The sequence below is a fragment of the Typopeltis vanoorti genome, chromosome 1, assembly GCF_054136105.1.
Source record: "Typopeltis vanoorti isolate ZY-2024b chromosome 1, IOZ_Tvanoo_1.0, whole genome shotgun sequence".
NCBI classification, from domain to species: Eukaryota; Metazoa; Arthropoda; class Arachnida; order Uropygi; family Thelyphonidae; genus Typopeltis; species Typopeltis vanoorti.
The window spans coordinates 188433183-188451966 of NC_143549.1; the positions used below are offsets into that span (position 1 = coordinate 188433183).

At 36.9% G+C, this 18784-nt stretch overlaps 1 protein-coding gene across 1 annotated transcript in view; it reads left to right on the plus strand.

The window, feature by feature from the left end:
• Sec16 (endoplasmic reticulum export factor secretory 16) overlaps positions 1 to 18784 on the plus strand; it is a 627195-nt gene that overhangs the window by 54999 nt on the left and 553412 nt on the right. The gene's annotated exons all lie outside the window — the stretch shown is intronic.

Below are 18784 nucleotides of genomic sequence, written 5' to 3' on the forward strand. Positions count from 1 at the left end.
AGATTATGCATCACTAAAGGAGGCCAATATAGCTTTTGGTCTTCTATATTTGAATATGTCCGTTGGATCGTATGCTGTATCTTGTTGAACCAAATCGTTGGGATGTGTGGATGTCTTTAGGAAAAACTTGGTGGCTAAGGATCGTAGAAAAGAGAAAATATAGGGAATATTTGTGTCTCTGTGGAGTTGAATGTTTCTAACATACCACGGGGCGTTCAAAATCATTCTCAGGCACTTGTTCTGCACTCGCTGTATTTTGATGATGTTAGCATTAGAGGTGTGGCTCCAGGCCGGAGAGGCATAGGTGATTATAGGACGAATTGTCATCTGGTATAGTTGTAATTTGATTCTGTTGCTGAGCTTGCTATTTCTATTAATTAGCGGATAGATCTGTGCTATGGCTTTAGATGCCTTTGTGCATGCAGACTTGGTGTACTGATTGAAAGATAGCTTTTTGTCGAGAATTACACCCAGGTAATTTGTTTCTGACTGCCAAGGAATTTTAGTATTGAATAGTAACAAATCTCCTACAGGAGACATTGGCCTTTTTGAGAAAAGAACGGCTGAGCTTTTCTGGGGGTTGACTTCCAATCTCCACTTAGAGAACCAACCCTCCAGCTTTAGAATGTTTACTTGAAGCTTTCTGGTAATGAAAAGGGGTCTGAGAGATCTGGTTAGTATTGCCGTATCGTCCGCATATAGGGCCAAAATGGAAGTCATCGGATTGTGCGGGATGTCTGACATGTATATAGAGAACAGTAATGGAGCCAGTAGAGATCCCTGCGGCACTCCAGCAAAGATGTGGCGCTGGGAGGATGTAGAACCGTTGATTTTTACTTGCATTGATCTATTTTAAAGATATGAGTGGATTAAATGAACCATTCCAGGTGAGATGCCGGCTGAGATAAGCTTGTGCAGGAGTCCAAAATGCCAGATTTTGTCAAATGCTTTGGATAAGTCTAGGAAAACAGTGCCTGTGCACTGGCGCCAGTTGTAGCTGGTTGTGATGTATTCAACAATTCTGTGGATTTGCTGGGTAGTACTATGGTGTTGCCTAAAACCAAACTGTTCTTTTGGAAGGATGTTTAGGTCATTTATTGAGGTCTGAAGTCGTGAGAGGATGACCTTCTCTGCAACCTTACCCAGATTTGAGATGAGACTGATTGGACGATAATTTTGGGGTAGGTGCGAGTCTTTGCCTGGCTTATGTATGGGAATTACGTCAGCCAGTTTCCAGGTGGAAGGAAAATAGTGAAATCTTAAAATTGCATTTATTATACTGGTCAGGTACACTACTGCCCTCCGGGGCAGAAGTTTAATCACACGATTAGTAATGCCGTCTGGTCCGGGAGCTTTTTTGTTCTTTAAATTTTTAATAATGTCATATATCTCAGCAGGTGATGTTGATGCAATATGGTCAGTGCTGGTGATAGGAAGTTTGAGTGAGTGTCTGACCTTGCTGTGAATCTTATGTATGTGGTCAAAGTCAAGGTTTCCATACGAAGGCCTGCATTGCTCTTCCAAGCTGTGCGCTATAACCTCTGCTTTGTCCACATCTGTGTGAGCAAGGCCCTGATCAGTTAATATTGGGGGAAGGGATCTGCCTTTGTTTTTGGTATTTTTCAGTAGTCCCCAGATGGAGTGATCACTAGGTGAAATGGAGGATAACTTTTCATCCCATACATAGTCTCTATGAGCTTTCAGTGCATCTCTTACTGCCCCATTTAGTCTGTTTAGATTTGTTTTGTCTTGTGGTGCACACGTGTTACGGAATCTTTTTCGAGCTCTGTTTTTATCTCTAATTAAGTTCATGATGTCTTCAGGCAAACAATCTGGCTTGCAGGCAGATTTGTAGGAGGAAGCTACCTTTATAGCAGAATTAATTTGTTGTGTGAGATTTGTAACTGCAGTTTCTACTTCTTCTTTTGTGCGTATGTGAGGAACAGGTCCAATATAATCCTTGAGTGCGGCTGACAGTCTTTCCCATACAATGTAGGAGTGAGAAGGAGGACACAGGAATTCATGATTTCCCAGCTGTACTAGAATTGGATTGTGATCGGATGATAGTTCATCCATAGATATGATACTGTACTGAAGTTTAATATCCTGCAGGATAGCTATATCCAGGATGTCAGCAGTGCCGAACGTACTGAGATGAGTTGGTTCAGTGGGGCCTGCCACAACAGCGTTGCTTGATCCTAAGTAATTGAAAAGGATGCAACCATTCTTGTTTGTGGTTGAACAATTCCAGGCAGGATGCTTGGAATTCAGATCCCCGGCAATAATGGTGGGCCCTCTGATGCCTAAGATGGCATTTAGATCAGAGTGAAGTAGAGATTTTTGGGGAGGGTTGTAAGCTGAGTAGATTTTTAGTTTGCCAGTGGAGTTGGTAACTACTTCCACTCCTGTGATCTCAAGGTTAGTGGTTGAAGGAATGCTCACAGAGTGGTGCTTAATGTAGTTTTTAATGAAGATGGCAGTGCCACCGCCTCTGTAGAGTAGTCTGTCTTTTCTGTATAGGCGATAGCCCCTTATTGTAGGATTGTCTGAGGGTCTTAGATGAGTTTCGCTAATTAGAATAACATCAGGCTGATACCTAGATGTGAAGGCACGGAGTTCCAGGATTTTGTTTTTGAGGCCATTTGCATTCCAAGCAACTATTTGAAGAGATGCTGGAATGAGTTTGTTTCTATTCATTTATGAGAGCTGTGAGGATGACCTGTGTTTCACGAAGAAATCTTTTAGTGGAGGTTTCAGTAGGGTTTGATAAGCTAAAATTTTGTAGCATGTTTGCTAGTGAGGCCGTGATAATAGCTGTTAGGTTTTTAGGTGCTCTTGGTTGATTTTGTTCTGGAGTTGGCCTAATTGTACGGGTCACATCGGCATAACTTCTTGTTTGCTTTTGATTTGAGGTCTCCAACTGTGGCCGCAGAGTCTCAGGTTTTGATGTCTGGGCCGCGGGTGTTCTTGTACTGTAGGAGGGGGGCTGACTGATTGCCTCCATCCGTCTGTTCTTTGGGTGTTGAGTACATCCCTTGTAGTTCGCCGGATGAGGGCCACTGCAGTTGGCACATTTGGCCGAGGTGGTCCTTGGCTTAGTGCAGGTATTGGTTGGGTGGCTGTCTCCACATTTTAAACATCTATATTCTGCTCTGCATAGATTCTGGGCATGGCCAAACTTTTGGCACCTGTGGCACTGCCCAGAAGATGATCTTTTACGGAGTGGTTCCGGTGTGACGATGAGACCACAGACTGTTTTTAAGTTGTAGATATCCTTATATATTTTGTGAATCTCAACAAGGACTAATGGCATGGGAGTTTTGTCTGTTTTGTACATTCTGCTGACCTTGACAGGTGGCAGATCCTGAGAATTTAGGTCAGCAGCGATTTCTGCTGTGTCAATGTCTTCACAGACACCACGAAGGACTACTTTTAAGTTTTTTTCGGAACTGAGCGCAAAGGTATGATACTGGATGCCTCTGTCGTCCAGTTCCTTGGTGAACCTTCTATAGCCTGTCACAGTTGCTGGCTGAATTTTTATGCCTTCATCCATGTTTTTGGCCTTAATGAAGCCAATATGCAGATTGGACATTGTGGATCGTAAAGCTGCCCACTTTTGTTTTTCTCTAAGGATGACCGGAGGCACCTTTTCTTTGGGAGAAGTAGCGGCGTCCGAACCCTGAGAATTCTGTTCCATTACAGTATTGTCATTGTGCGGTTCTTCTGTTGTTCTTCGCTTTTTGCGAGCACGCACTTCTACAAAGTCTGAAGGAGTAGAAGGCATCGACTCTAAATGATCTTCAGCGACAACTTTGCGAGCACGCACTTCTACAAAGTCTGAAGGAGTAGAAGGCATCAACTCTAAATGATCTTCAGCGACAGCGTCTGAGACACATTCGGGGGGAAACGTGTCATACAGTTTAACTTTTCCCGGCCAATTATCACTCAGTAGCTTTCCCAGTCTGAGGAATTCCCTGTAAACTTCTTCGAATTTGGTCTCATTTAGAAGTTTTGCCATTTTTAAAATGTGTTGAGACACAGATGGAGAAAGAGTAGAGATCCCTCAGGTGTCCCGAGCAGGCAAAGACAATCCTGTGGACTTTTGAGGGTCCACTAGCAGATCCCGTAGACTCTTAGGTGTCTACCAGCAATAAAATGTTACTCTATATATATATATATATATCCCATAGATCAAATCGATCTACCAGCATCGGTAGCAAATATTTCACCTTAAAAAACCTCAGAAAATGAAGAACACTTACCTCTGTATATATCATTTATCATTCAAAACTATTGCCACTAATTAACAACACAATGACTTATCTAACTCTTAATTCCATCATAAATAATACACGACACAAAACACTAACACACGGGCCGCCATTTTCCTTCATCGCCTTCTGAATTGCAGAATTAGTTACAGGTCGCAGAAGTCATATTTTCATATATGAGTAGCGAAAAGGTGTCGCACCTTATTATTCAAATACTCTGGATTAGAGATAGTTGTTGGAAGTTTTTCCACGTGGTTATACTATAAATTAAAAAGGCCAAGAAATTATATTTGGGGTGCTTAAGGGTCAAAGCTGTATAACTGAGAGGAGACCTCCACATAGCCTTTAAAGGAATGTGGAGAACCGAACAGGGCTTCTGACCTAATGTCCAATCCTCACCGTCTCGTGGTGCACCCTGTTGGGTATCTACCTGGATACTGAACGAACGAGGATGGGCTGGCAATTTGGGATTTGGCTGACTAAATTGTATTTTTATTGGCTTAAACTAATATAGAAAATGATGGTACAACATGACAAAATTTCATGCCGGCTGGGAACCAGGGCGATCAGCAAAAAGTCAGCTACTGGAACAAATCTGAAAGCACACCCCAACTCAACATCACCAGAGTTAAAGATCGGTACTATCAACATAAGAAGCCTGAATGGCAAAGAAATGGAGCTAGCTGAGGAATTAGATAAGTACCAGATCGACATAATAGGTGTGACTGAAACAAAAAAGACAAAAACAGGTGAGATCTTTCTGAGCAGTAAATACAAAATGTTATATTCAGGCAACGACAATCAAGGAAAAGAAGGAGTAACCATAATATTCAACACAAAATACGAGGCTCATCTTCTTGAATGGCAGGCAGTGTCAAGTAGAGTGATTTGGGCAAATATCAGAATGGAGAACTGGACAATGAGACTTGTTTGTGCCTATGGTCCCACAGAAGGTTCTATTAAGGTAGAAGTGGAGGAATTTTTTGAGGCTTTTAAAGAAAGCAACTGACCCAATGAAAAATGAAAAGTTGGTCCTTGTTGGGGATCTAAATAGCAGAGTAGGAAATGATTGTCAGACATACAAAAATATTTTGGGAAAATATGGAGAAAAAAGCAAAGCTAATAATAATGGCAAATACCTGTTGGATTTCTGCTCAGGACATCGACTGGTTATTACTAACACCATGTTCCAACATAAAAATGTGCACAAATTGACATGGATAGAAGAGGCAAGGAATAAGAAAAGTCTCATTGACTGTTATTATTGATAGTGATGTTTTCTCTCTTGTGCAGGACACCAGAGAGAAATCCTCTGTACACTGTGTACACCAGAGTATACAGAGGATTTGAAATTGGAAGTGATCACTATTTAGTCTTGAGCAGGATAAAATTGAATTTCATATTGAAAAGAATAACATGTAAGAAAGTTTTTAAGCGAATAAAAGTTGAGCAGCTCTCAAATGTGAACTGTAGACTAAAATACACAAACATGATTGAAGAAAAAATGAAAGAGTTTGAGAACAAGAACCAAACCTTGGAGATTCAGTGGCAAGCCTTGAAGAAAACCCTGATTGATTCAGCCAGAGAAGCATGTGGTGAGGTTGTCTGCAAGGATAGAAAATCAGAACTCCATGGGTGACACAGGAAGTTAAAGAGGCAGTGAAGGAAAAGAAGAAAGCATATCAAAAGTTCCTGGCAAATAAGTCGGCTTTGCTCTTAGAGAATACAGAGACAAATGTAAGAAAGCAAAACACTGTGTGAAACTAGCTAAACAAAAGTCATGGGAGGACTTTGGCAAGAACATAGAAAATAAATATCAAGAAGGTGGTAAGATATTCTGGAGGTTGTTGAAGAAGCTTAGAAATGGAGGAAAGAGTGCTGTAAAAGGAGTTAGAGATGATAAAGCTGACATGAAAACAGGAGAAAAAGATATCCTTGAAGTATGGAGTAATTACTTTGAAAAACTGCTAAATGAAACAAGCAGTTATAGCACAATGGTAAAAAAAACACTCAACAGGCATACAGTCAGGAATACATATCCATACTTGAAGTAGAAAAAGCCATCAAGGCTTGAAATGTGGAAAGGCAACAGTATTAGATGATATTCGACTAGAAATGCTGAAGTATGGTGGTATAAGAGTCTTACAGTGGCTGCACTGCATAGTCAGAAAGCCTGGACAGAGGGACGAATTCCCGATGATTGGAGTAGTGCTCTAATAGTACCCATATATAAAAAGGAAAATAAAACTGAATATGAGAATTACAGAGGTTTATCCCTACTGAGTGTTCCTGGCAAGATCTATGCAAGTATACTTGAGAAACGGTTGAGAAGAATTGTGAAAGAAAAGCTTGGTGAAGAACAAGCTGGATTCAGGCCAAATAGAGGCTGTCAGGATCAGATCTTCACTTTAAGACAAATAGTTGAGAAAGCATGGAATATAACAAAGATCTGTATTTAAGTTTCGTCGATCTGGAACAGGCATATGACAAGGTGCCAAGAGAAAAGCTATTCAATACGCTGCAGTTATATGGTGTCAATGCGGCATTATATCAAGCAATACTTAGTCTTTATTTGAGTTGTAAGTCAGCAGTTAGAATTGAAGGAAGTACAGGAAGATGGTTTAATGTTAAATCTGGTGTGAGACAAGGATGTACATTATCCCTTCTGTTATTCATTATCTATATGGATCACATTATGAAGGAAAGTGGTATTAAACATGATATCAGAATTGGAAATGTTAATGTCAGCTCTTTGCTTTATGCGGATGATGTTATACTTCTAAATAAATCCACTACAAGTCTGCAAGATTCTCTGACTAAATTGAATAACTGTTGTAATAGAAATGATATGAAGGTCAGCATTAAAAAGACAAAGACAATGAAAATAGGTAGAATTGTTGAAAATGTCAGCTGTGTTGTGAATGGGGAACCTGTGGAACAATTAAAACATTTCAGCTACTTAGGCACGATTTTTAGTCAAGATGGTAAATTAAATATGGAAATAGACAACAGAATCAACAAAGCTGGTATGGTAGGAAGTCAATTGAATAAATGCATATGGATTCATATGGATCAGATATGAGAGTCCTGAGAAAGATTAGAGGCTTGAACAGATGGCATCAATGGCAATATCATATTAAAAACGAGAATATTAGGAAAGAACTTGACATTGTTAGCAGAGCTAATCTCAGGTGGTATGGTCTTAAACAGAATGGGCGAAGAAAAATTAGCAAAACAAGTGTTCTCTGCCAAGTTGGCAGGAAAACGACCCAGAGGATGACCAAGATATAGGTGGATTGATACGGTACAAAGTGCCTTAGACGATAGAAATATAAGATCTGGTAATGTTGGGGTCTTGACAAGTAACAGACTGATTTGGAGGAAAATTGTAGATAGGAAGTTAGTAATGATGTAAATTTTTCATGTAGTACTATCATATCCTGTACACCTTTTGAGGGTGCATGTCAGGAATTTGATGATGAGAAATTATATTCTTAGTTTAATCCTTTATCCAAAATTAATCCTTTATTAAAAATCTTATTACTGTGGTTACATGTGTATGTTTAGTCATGAATGCTCCACAGGTTTCATTATACAACAAAATACAGTCATCTATAAATGTAACAATCTTATTGCTGAAATGGAAAGAAAAAACTTTAATAGTATAAATTGATGACCAAACTGGCTGACAGGTTCCCTTAAGTTAAGCTATTCAGAATAATTTTTTTTTGTTTGTGAAACTTATTGTAAATTTTTTTGTTTGTGTATCCAATGTTACTAAATGCTCTCTGTGTCAGTTACACTCATATGACTGCTTAAAAATATTATTAAATCATTATATGCATTTACAAGTTTTTTGTTTTTTTTTTTTAAAAAAAACACGGTGAATTTACCATACGATGAAATTTGCTATACAAGGGTGGTCCAGAACCTAACATCATATGATTAGGGTATTCCTGTGTGTGTGTGTGTGTGTTGTAATTTTGTTTGAATAATTATATATTTATAAAATTTTCCCACACACATTGAAAGGTCACAGGACCAAACAGCAGTGCCATGTATTGACCATAATATAAATTAATGTAATGCAATATGTAATATATCCTCCCAAGGATGTGTCTGGCTAGGCATTTAGAGAGTCAGTATGATAACTTCAGTTGCTCATATTCCTAAACTATTGGATCAGGTTTGGTCTGAAGGCTTCACGTTTCCACCCTATGGATCCATCCATAGTACCATTGCAATATTTGTCCTCTAGTTGGTAAGACTTAGGTTCAAATGCTTTTTAGGATATGTGGAATCTGTGATGATTATAAGGGCTGCTTTATAGTCGAACGTGAGGTAGCCGGTTTTATACCTGGATAGTGGGGGTTTTCATCTTGCAAAACAAGCAAACTGGCTGGATAGTATGTACAATTAACAGATATAGTGGATGCCATTATAGCCTTGGTTGTAAGATAGTGGATGATAATCTTCTCCAGATGGCCACAATGCCAATCCACAGTTTTGTTGATCACAGCACATTGGATCTCCTAAGTTGACAAACATACTATGCTATCAAACAAAAGTTTCAGAACATCTGCACTGACAACCTACCCTCAAAACTGTTCTCAGTGGAATACAAGTTCAGTGCTTGTAAAATTTACTCCTTTCTCATTTTGCTTGAAGTCTTTCTTCTTGCTGTGTTATTTGATAATATCTAAATCATAGATAAGATGAGCTTTTTCTTCTAAGTATAATGTTAACTTCAAACTTTTGTTAATATATCTGTAACAAGAAAGACTGGAGGTTAGCGGTATCTCCGAGTGTATATCATCATTGATGTTTTTATTATCTGTTGGCTCAAATTCCACTATGGCATGGACATTTGTAAAAGGCTTTGGGTGGTAAATATTCCTTTTTTTTTTTTTTCCTCTCTCTAGGTGTGAGACCACTACCTTGCTTATTTGGAGGCTTTCCAAATTTTGAAGACTCGTGTGCTCTAAATTTCATACCTTTCATGATTGGGATACCTTTAATAATGCATATTTCTATCATGTCAAAAAAATCCAGCATCATATTTATTAGTTTATGAACTAATAAATTTTTGAACTTGGAAAGTGAATCCATTTCTTTTTCTTTTTTTTTTAAAGTGATAATTACTGAACTTTTCTAGATGGTAACACTTCTCAACAAAGCATTGACATCTCAAAGGTGTCTTGGACATTTTTTCCCCCTAGTTTCACAGCAGAACTTGATACACATGCACTGTTCTTCACTCATCTGGAAATCACACGGTACGCTGTATTACTTTTCAATAGTGCAGGCTAGCACTTTGAAATAAATTCCAAATGACTGTGTAAATTCCATTCTACCTGATGTAGTGTCATCATAAAACTGATGTAGTATCATCTAGTGCCATACCAGTCTGGAATTTTTTTGGATTACACCTTGTATGGTGATATCTGGAATGTTGCTACTCAGAATGTCAGAAGTATTCATTATAAATACCAAGATCCTGACAAAACTTTAATAGAAATGTCAAGTTAGCAGTGATAATAGAAATAATATGGAGTGAAAAAAGAGGAAAGAGCAATAATAGGAGTAATGATTTTTATTCGTAAATCAATTTAAAAAAAAAAATCAAACATTATAAATACTGGGGTGAGAGAATTATAGAAATAAGACTACAAAGAGGTAGTGGATTCCTGACTATTATTGGTATCTATTCCCCAGAGGAAAGAAAAGAGGAAGATAACAGTGATTTACAAAAAATAAAAGATAAATCTAAATGCTCATTTGTTAATGGGAGATTTCAATGCCAGAGTTGGGAACATTCTGCTTTGTTCAAATATTAGGAACGAATAGTGAAGCTACATGCAACAGAAATGAATAGCCTTGGAGATTTCTTCATATTTAATAACTTAAAAGTGACTAATATTTTTTACCTGGCATAAAGATGACTATAAATTAGCATGGGAAACAAGAAACCTAAAAAGTATAATAAACTATATAATAGCTAATAGTAGAACAGCCAACAAAATATTATACTAGATAGCAAGGTATTCAGAGGTGCAGAAATAGAATCAGATCATTATCAATTACAAGGAAAATTGAGAATATTCAAAATAACCAGAGGCAAATGCTGGTCTTGAAATTCATGCTTGCTCTTGTTATCATTCAGGGAGTGAGAGGTGTGATTGAAGTCTGATTAGCGGAATAATGAATTACTGACCATTTAAAACTATATATTTGGAAATTTATGTATGTTTAATCATACAAATACAACATTTATTTTACAAATGACATTGTATCTTTTTCAATTTAGCTACTTGAATACAAATTCTACCCTACGGTTCTTCTTTATGCACTGGTCAATAACATCGTCATAAAAAGTTGGTTGTAATTTAATTTTTCCAAGCAACACGCACACTTGTAAAGGCTGACTGAAGCTCACTGGCTAGAGCTACGTTGACTGCGTATGGCCTGTGTTTAAGCAACAGAGTGAGACGACATGAAATGGCTATGCGTGCACATGAAATCACAGTGCTGCTACGAGAACCTGGAAGCTCCTAGAACCGAGCAAGCCAAGGTAGCTTTGATTAGACGAACAAGCATCAGCCTTTGATGCACAACGCAAAGCTCCATTATTGCCACGCAAGCTTAAGACGTCTTCTGTCTACAAAAATAAAAGCCTAAATGGAATGCTTATAAATGTATGCATTTATTAACAAATAAATATTACTTCCTTTCTCAATTAATGAGCATGCACAGCAAGCATGGAGAATTTTCCCCTGAAAATAACCATATCAGTACAAAAAGAAATCTCCAGGAATTGTTTAGAGTTCAACTCTTGGATGATAAAAGTATTAATTATCTCTATTTGTGAAGAATAAATGAAAAATTACAGCAAATAAAAAACATGATATAGAAATAAAATGGAATAATTGAAAAATCATATAGAAACAGGATGTTTTGGAACAAAAAGCAGATGGAAGAGAAGGGGAATAAGAAACTGGGTTGAGAATATTAAAGCAATAAACAAATTCCAAAAGAAGCATATAAACAATGGATAAATACAAAATCACTAGAGGGGGGGGAACATGCAGGAAAAGAATAGAGAAAAAACATGGACTTATTTCATAGCACAACTAGAAGAGATTTTACAATGAAAAGACCAATACAAAATTCTAAGAAACATGAATAATGAGTTAAAAGAAAAATTTGAAATAAAGAGAAAGTCTAGTTTGACTTTTTCCATAACTTATGGCAAGATAGTAATGAATCTAAATGTGATACCTATTTAGCTATCTGATACCTGTTAACTACCTAATTATACAATGAAAGAAATAACATGACAAGAAATCCATACATAAAAGTAAATCAAGAAAATTCCCTAGAGAACCTATTAACAATGCAAGCACCCTGTTTGTCAATTGATTTAAAAATATTTAACATCTGGTGGCAAGGAAAAATACCATAAGGTTGAAACAAGGCATTATCATTCTGATATATATAAGAAAGTGCAGCTATGAAAAGTATAGAAAAATGAGTTTTAAATACTGGTTATAAGTTATGTGCACAAAATTAATTACAGAACTACAATTCATATTTAGCAGAACAAAATGTTTTGTTCTTTACAAGATAAACTTATAAATAACAAAATTTCCGAAAAGAACAATCATGCATTGACTCCGCTTTTACATTAAAAACTCTAATGGAAGAGTATCACAAATTCAACATAGAAACACACATAGCATTTGTTTATTATTAGGAGGCCTTTGAGAAAGTTTTTAAAGAACAAATTATAGATCTGCTTAAGAAGTTAAACATTCCAAATCAACTACAACAATAATATATATCAAAACCAAATTGCTGTAAGAATCAATGAAAGAAAGTTGCACAATGGAAATCAGAGGAGCCTGTCAAGTATTGCCAGTGTTTACTCTTTTAATATCTACATACATATCTTTTATAGATATTATAGATTATATCTATCTATAGATAGATATTATTATTATTTCGGGCAACTCCAAGGAGTCCTTAGACTCATCAAGGGAGGCCCTGAACATCATGTCAAGAACTATTCAGCATTCGCACAGTAGCTATCATACTTTGCCTTGAACTCATTCACATTCATGGCACCCACAACACACTCTGACAGCTTATTTCACTCATTCATCATCACTCTCCAAGTAAAAAACCTAGTTCTAATACCCTTGCTAACTAAACTCTTGCTCAGTTTCCATGGATGGCCCCTAGTTCTCCCACTACCAGACCTATTCTGAAAAACTTCCTCTGAATTAATCTTGTAAAATCCCTTTAAGTAATTTGTATGTCTCAATCATATCACCCCTTTTCAGCCTATCAACCAATTTGTGTAACCCACAAATCTTCAACCTATTCTCGTAAGGTTCATTCCATAGACCAGCTACCATCTTGGTCACTTGCCTCTGGATCCTCTCTACCTCCTCCACATCACCATGAAACCCTGGCGCCCAAATCTGCACACAGTAGTCAAGATGGGGTCTTATCAAGGCTCGATGAAGAGGAACAATAACCTGTAAAGGTTATTGTTCCTCTTATTGCTCGTGAAAGTATTCTTCAGTAACCAAGTGAGCTGATTTAGCCACTTTTGCTATGTCCCCCTAAACTTCAACTCCGTATCCACCAACACTCTCAAGTCTCTCACTTCGTCAATTTCCTGCAGTACGGTTTCACCAGTGTGGTATACTGCTGATGATCTTTTCACCCTAAAATGCACACTTAGCCACATTAAACTGACATCATGTATATTCACTATTGCTCTACCCAACTTTGCATCATCCGCAAATAACTGAACAGTTCCTCTCAGATCTTTTCCTATATCATTAATGAACAAATTAAATAGCAGTGGTCCTAGAACAGAATCCTGTGGCACACCACCAGTCACAGGCCTTCTTTTGGACTCTACTCTTGAATAAACTATTCTGATATCTCTCCATCAATTGCCCTCCTATCTATCTCATCAACCCTATATCCATCCCCATGTGCTGCAGTTTACTGATTAGAATTTCATGTGGTATCCTGTCAAAGGTTTTAGCAAAGTCCAGCAGAATCACTGTAAACCCATTACCCTTATCCAATTCAACTGTTACTGTATTATAAAATTTATAAAATGTGAACAAGTTACTAAGGAATTATCTACCGTTCACAAAACCATGCTGCCCCCCCCCCCCCCCCCCCCCCCCCCAGTATCCCAACAAGTTCATTTTTGTCTCTTGGAATAACTTCTTGAAGTTTTTTTCATAATTCTTCCACAGATTTTTGTTGTGTTTAAATCTGTTGAGTTTGCCAACCAAGGAATTACACTGTTTTGCCTTTCTTTGAGCCATCCAGTAGTAGTCTTGAAAGTGTGACAAGAAGCTGAATCTTGCTGAAAAGGAAATCACCATCACTTAATTCTTCCGGTGCTGGTAACATAAAGTTCTCAAGAATTTCTTGGTACACTTTGGAATTGATTCTTTCGTATACAATAAACAGCCTACCTGGACCCTGTGCAGTCATACAAGCCCATACCATGAGAGAGTTTGCAAATTTTATCGACTGTTTCATGCATTCTTTATCAAATGCTTCTTGCTTAAGATTCCAAACATGTATCCCTTGATGACCGTGAGACATACAAAACATACTTGCATCGCTAAAAAGTGTCTTCTTCCAGTCCTCTTGATCTCACAACAGCTATTGCACTCTAGCTATCTTTTGCTTGGAAGTTATAAGAGGCTTTGTCTTAGGCATACGTGATTTAAAAACCCAAATTGTGAAGTCGTCTTAACGTTGTTGATTTAGACACGTTCACTCCTAGTCTTTTTATCTCCTGTGAAAATACCTTATACTTGGGAACCAGTTTTCTTCACGATATTCTTTAATCTCCTCTCATTGATGTAGTTATCTTTCGACTGGTTATTAGAATACTATCTCAATACTTTACTCACACTTGCTGGAGAACATTTCATTTCTTTAGCTATAAACTGTTGAGTTTGGTCTTCTTTGGTAGAGACACTATACGGAACTTCTTCGCTTCTGATGTGTCACTCGTTCGACCAATGTTTAGCAAACGATTTCCTCACATGAGTCAGTCCTGCAGCAACTGAAATATATGCTATTTCTGTGTTCTCCTCAAAACCAATCAGATAAATTTTGGAATATTCTAATATTTTGAACCACATTAAAAACTTTTCTAATTTTGCGAATTTTGTAAATAAGTTTTCTTATAATTTATATTACATTTTTATGTGTTTACATGGTCGTATAATCTACAAAGTTTGTAGGTTTAGATGATAACAATTCATATTTGGTAATAATTATTTTCTATGCAGTAAATTAGAATTGCAAATCATTCAGCAATTTTTTTTTATTTTTATTATTCTAATTTTTTGATTTGGAAGTGTATGTGTGTGTGTGTGTATATATATATATATATATATATATATATATATATATACAGGGTGTTCGGGATAAATTTGACAGTTTCGTAAGGAAAAAGAAAATCTTCTTTGTATCTATTAAATTTAATGAATTGACAAAAAAACATTACAGGCAGAGTTAATTACAATACTATCAACAAGATTTACTCAAAATAACCACCATTAGCATTGATCACAGCTTCAATTCTGCTTCGGAACCTCGAACAAGCTGATGCTACAGTCTCCCTGGGAAGGGCCGCAAAAACTGTTTTAATTTTATCCATTAACTGGGCTTTTGTATTACTGGAAGTGCGATTGGTGTCTTTTTTAACTGCGCCCCATACAAAATAATCCATGGGGTTAAGGTCTGGGGAGTTTGGAGGCCAAACATTTGGACTGGTGAAGTCGTAGAAATTTTCAGACAACCATTTTTGACTTTTCCCAGAGGTGTGGCAAGGGGCCGAATCCTGCTGCCATACATACGGCCTACCATTGGCTACCCTTGTTATCCAGGGCTTGACTACAGTTAGCAACTCCACGAACAAAGCCCGAATTCCAATGCCAGGGTTCTTCAACACCTGTTCCTGCAGATTTGCGAGGAATTCTGCTGTACGAACGCAATCAGATCGTCTGCTAGGGATCTTTCTTCTTGCTACATCCTCGTAGTCACCATTGCAAGTCTCTAGTTCATGCCTGATTGTTTTTACTGTATTCAGGGAGCATTGGGCAGCAGTCGTAATATCCTTATTTTGATGGCGGGCACGAATCATCATGATACAAGTTATTCTCTTCCATGATTCAGGTGGGTTCCAGCTATCCATCCTTTCTGACATCTTGTATATGAATGAAGAAGGGTCCAAACTTTTAAATGAAGAGAAGTGTGTGTTAATACATGTAACTTACGGAAAAATATAATTAATTATAAATATGTCAAATTTATCCCGAACACCCTGTATATAAAAGAAGAATTAGAAATTATTAGAACAGTGATACAATAACATTTCCCATGGAGAAGATAACCGAAGCCCATATCTGTTCAAATTTGGATAATATAAAAGGTCTCAAATTCCAAAAGGAATCTGCTCTTGTCAAGTTCTTTTGTTATTTGCATGTTCTGTTAGTCAATTGTACTGAAGATGGCTTTGATAATAAGATGAACATTTTATATTATTATGTATTTATCAATGTAAATCTTCTCATTTTTATAATTATGTCTATTTCACAGAGAACCTGTACCCAAAAAAAAAGTAGTACATATGTCAAACTTTTAGTCAGAAAAAAAAAGCTGAATGCATTAACAATATATATATATATTTTTTTTTAAATGTGAAGCAACATGTTATTCCAGCTTAATTTTGTCTTCTTATATATCCTAAAAGAAAAGATATTTTCTGGAAAAAAAAAAAAAATCTTTTATATGATTTGGAAATATGGACCAGAAAAGTAACAGAAGATACCAACTGGAAAGAGAAGACAAGGATATCCAAAAACCACATAGGCAGATGAAATAGAAATGGATGAAAAACTAGCTGGAAAGAGATGGATGGCAGAAGAAGAAGACTGGGAAAATTGGAAGATCATGAGGGAGGCCTTCATTCAGCAGCAGATTGAAAATGGCTGAGATAGAAGATGATAATATGATTAACCTTTTCTTCAGTTAGAACATAACATTACTGGAAATATAACATCATGCAGCTCGTTCTATTTCAAATAAATCCATTGTTTGCATCCTACCTTGAAATACATGGCCTTATAATCAAATAAATTATTACCTTTACCTTGTGTTTACATGTAAATAATTCATATAACTATGGCTCAAGTTTCTCTTTAAGAATTAAATATAGTCTCTTTTCACCATCATTCCTTTAACCAATAGATTGCAGGTATGCCACTATGGGAAGTCATCTTTTTCTTAAATTTTCCAGTTTTGAAGATCACATCCTTAAGACATTTCCCTTAAGCCTGTGCTCTGCTACAGATATGTGGAGGACATGCTTATTAAGGGGGAATGGTTCTCCATAGGATTTAGGACATTTTTTGTCTAAAATAAATGAGATTCGATTCACACTAGAGGAGAAAAAAACAACAGTTAGCCTTTCTTCATTTCTTGATTCTTTGTCAACCAGATGATAGTTTGCAATTCAATCAAAAAATCTGGACTATCAAGACCTTTTTACATCATGCTTAAACTTTGTTCTATGGAAAGCACTTCAAGAGCTGTATATCAAGTAAGCTTTTTTAAAAAAAATGGTTTCAATAAATCCTTTATTACCAAAGCATTTAACAGTTTTAGGCTCCATGCGAACGAAGAAATCTCTCATATTCCTCTTTATGTTAAAGGATTTTTCTTCTTTCACTACGCGTTATTCCTGCTTCCTATGCAGGATCTGCATGTTACTTAGTTTTGTTTTCACAATATTATTATCTGAGAACCTCCAGAGAGTCAAGGACTCATCGAGGGAGGCTATAAATCACCCAAATCAACTATCATACCTTCCCTTAAATTCATTCACACTAGATGCACTCACTATCCATGTCAAGGTTTGCATCAACGTCACAATTATCCTCTGAGTTGTATTTGCAACTTTTGCTATGTGAGCTTTGGACTTTAAATTCCTGTCCACCAATATGCCAAGATCCCTTGCTTCTTCAGTTTCTTGTAGCATCCCCCACTAATATAATATGCCACTGGAACTCTAATCATTCCAAAGTGCATAACTTGACACTTGCTAATGTTAAACGGACAGCCATTTTCTTTTGCCCAAATTTTCAGTCTTTTCAAATCATTTTGTAATTGCTGAATATCAGTAGCATCCCTGATTGCCCTGCCTATCTTTGCATTATTGGCAAACAATTGCACATCTGATGTCAGATTCTTCCTGATGTCATTAATGTATAGTTTGAACAATAATGGTCACCTTAAATCTGGCAGATTCACACCCACTGTATACCACTTTCTGATATTTGTCTGTCAACCATCCCTTGATCCAAGTCTGGAGTTTATACTCCAATCCCGTATTCTCCAGTTTATGCAACAGAATTTCATGTGGTATTTTATCAAATGCCTTAGAAAAATCCAACATTACATTGTATATCATTCGCTTTTTCTAACTCAGCCATAACATTGTTATAAAATATGAGCAAATTACTGAAACATGACCTTTCTTTAGTAAACCCATGCTGTTCCTTGCATCGTATGGCATGTTTGTCTACCCAGTTCTATATGTGAGTTCTTACTTCTCTAAAATCTTTACTACCACACCAGAGATACTGATAGGTCGATAGTTAGACACATCAGTTTTTGCACCACCCTTGTACATTGGAACTATCATACATTCCATTCCTGAGCTGAGACTCAAGTTATACAAACATGTGAAAGGCATAGCCAATTTGGCTGAACTTTCCTTTAGCAAATGGGCTGATATTCAATCTGTCTCTATAAACAAATTCTTATCCAGCTTGTGCAACAGCTCTTCAACCTCCTTTTCATGAACCTCTAACTCTTCATCCAGTGTAGCAATTGCACTGTGCCCCATGTCACATATACATGGTTGATATATCTTAGCAAAGTGAGCACTCATTAACTGAACAATTTCATTAGTACCATCTGCATTCAATAAAGTTATTCTTCGGCATTCATTCTTTCCTTTGCTTGCAGAATAACAATAAACTTCTTTCAGATTGCCTTTAGTTTGCATGGCCAATTTCTTTTCATACTTCAATTTAGTTTTCCTCACAAATTCTAATATCTTGAATATATTACTCAGTTCCATAAAAGAATAAAGGGGAAAATAAAAAAAAAGAAAGAGAATCTGCATGCCATGTGCATTTTTTCATTTGAAGGTTCCAGTTTCATTGGTACAGAGGTGGCAGGCTTTTTCTCCTGGAAACTCAGATTTTTCATCCTGCAAAACTGGCAAACAGGCCAGAGCAGAAGAACACACACACACACAATTGCACTGTTTTTACCTTTATAGCCCAGTGTTGTTCTGTAAGACAGTATAACAAACTTTGTTGTTCTTATGAGTTAGTTCCAGTGTGATTGACTGTGTTGTCTAATTGAAAACATGTGTAACTCAACTATGTCTA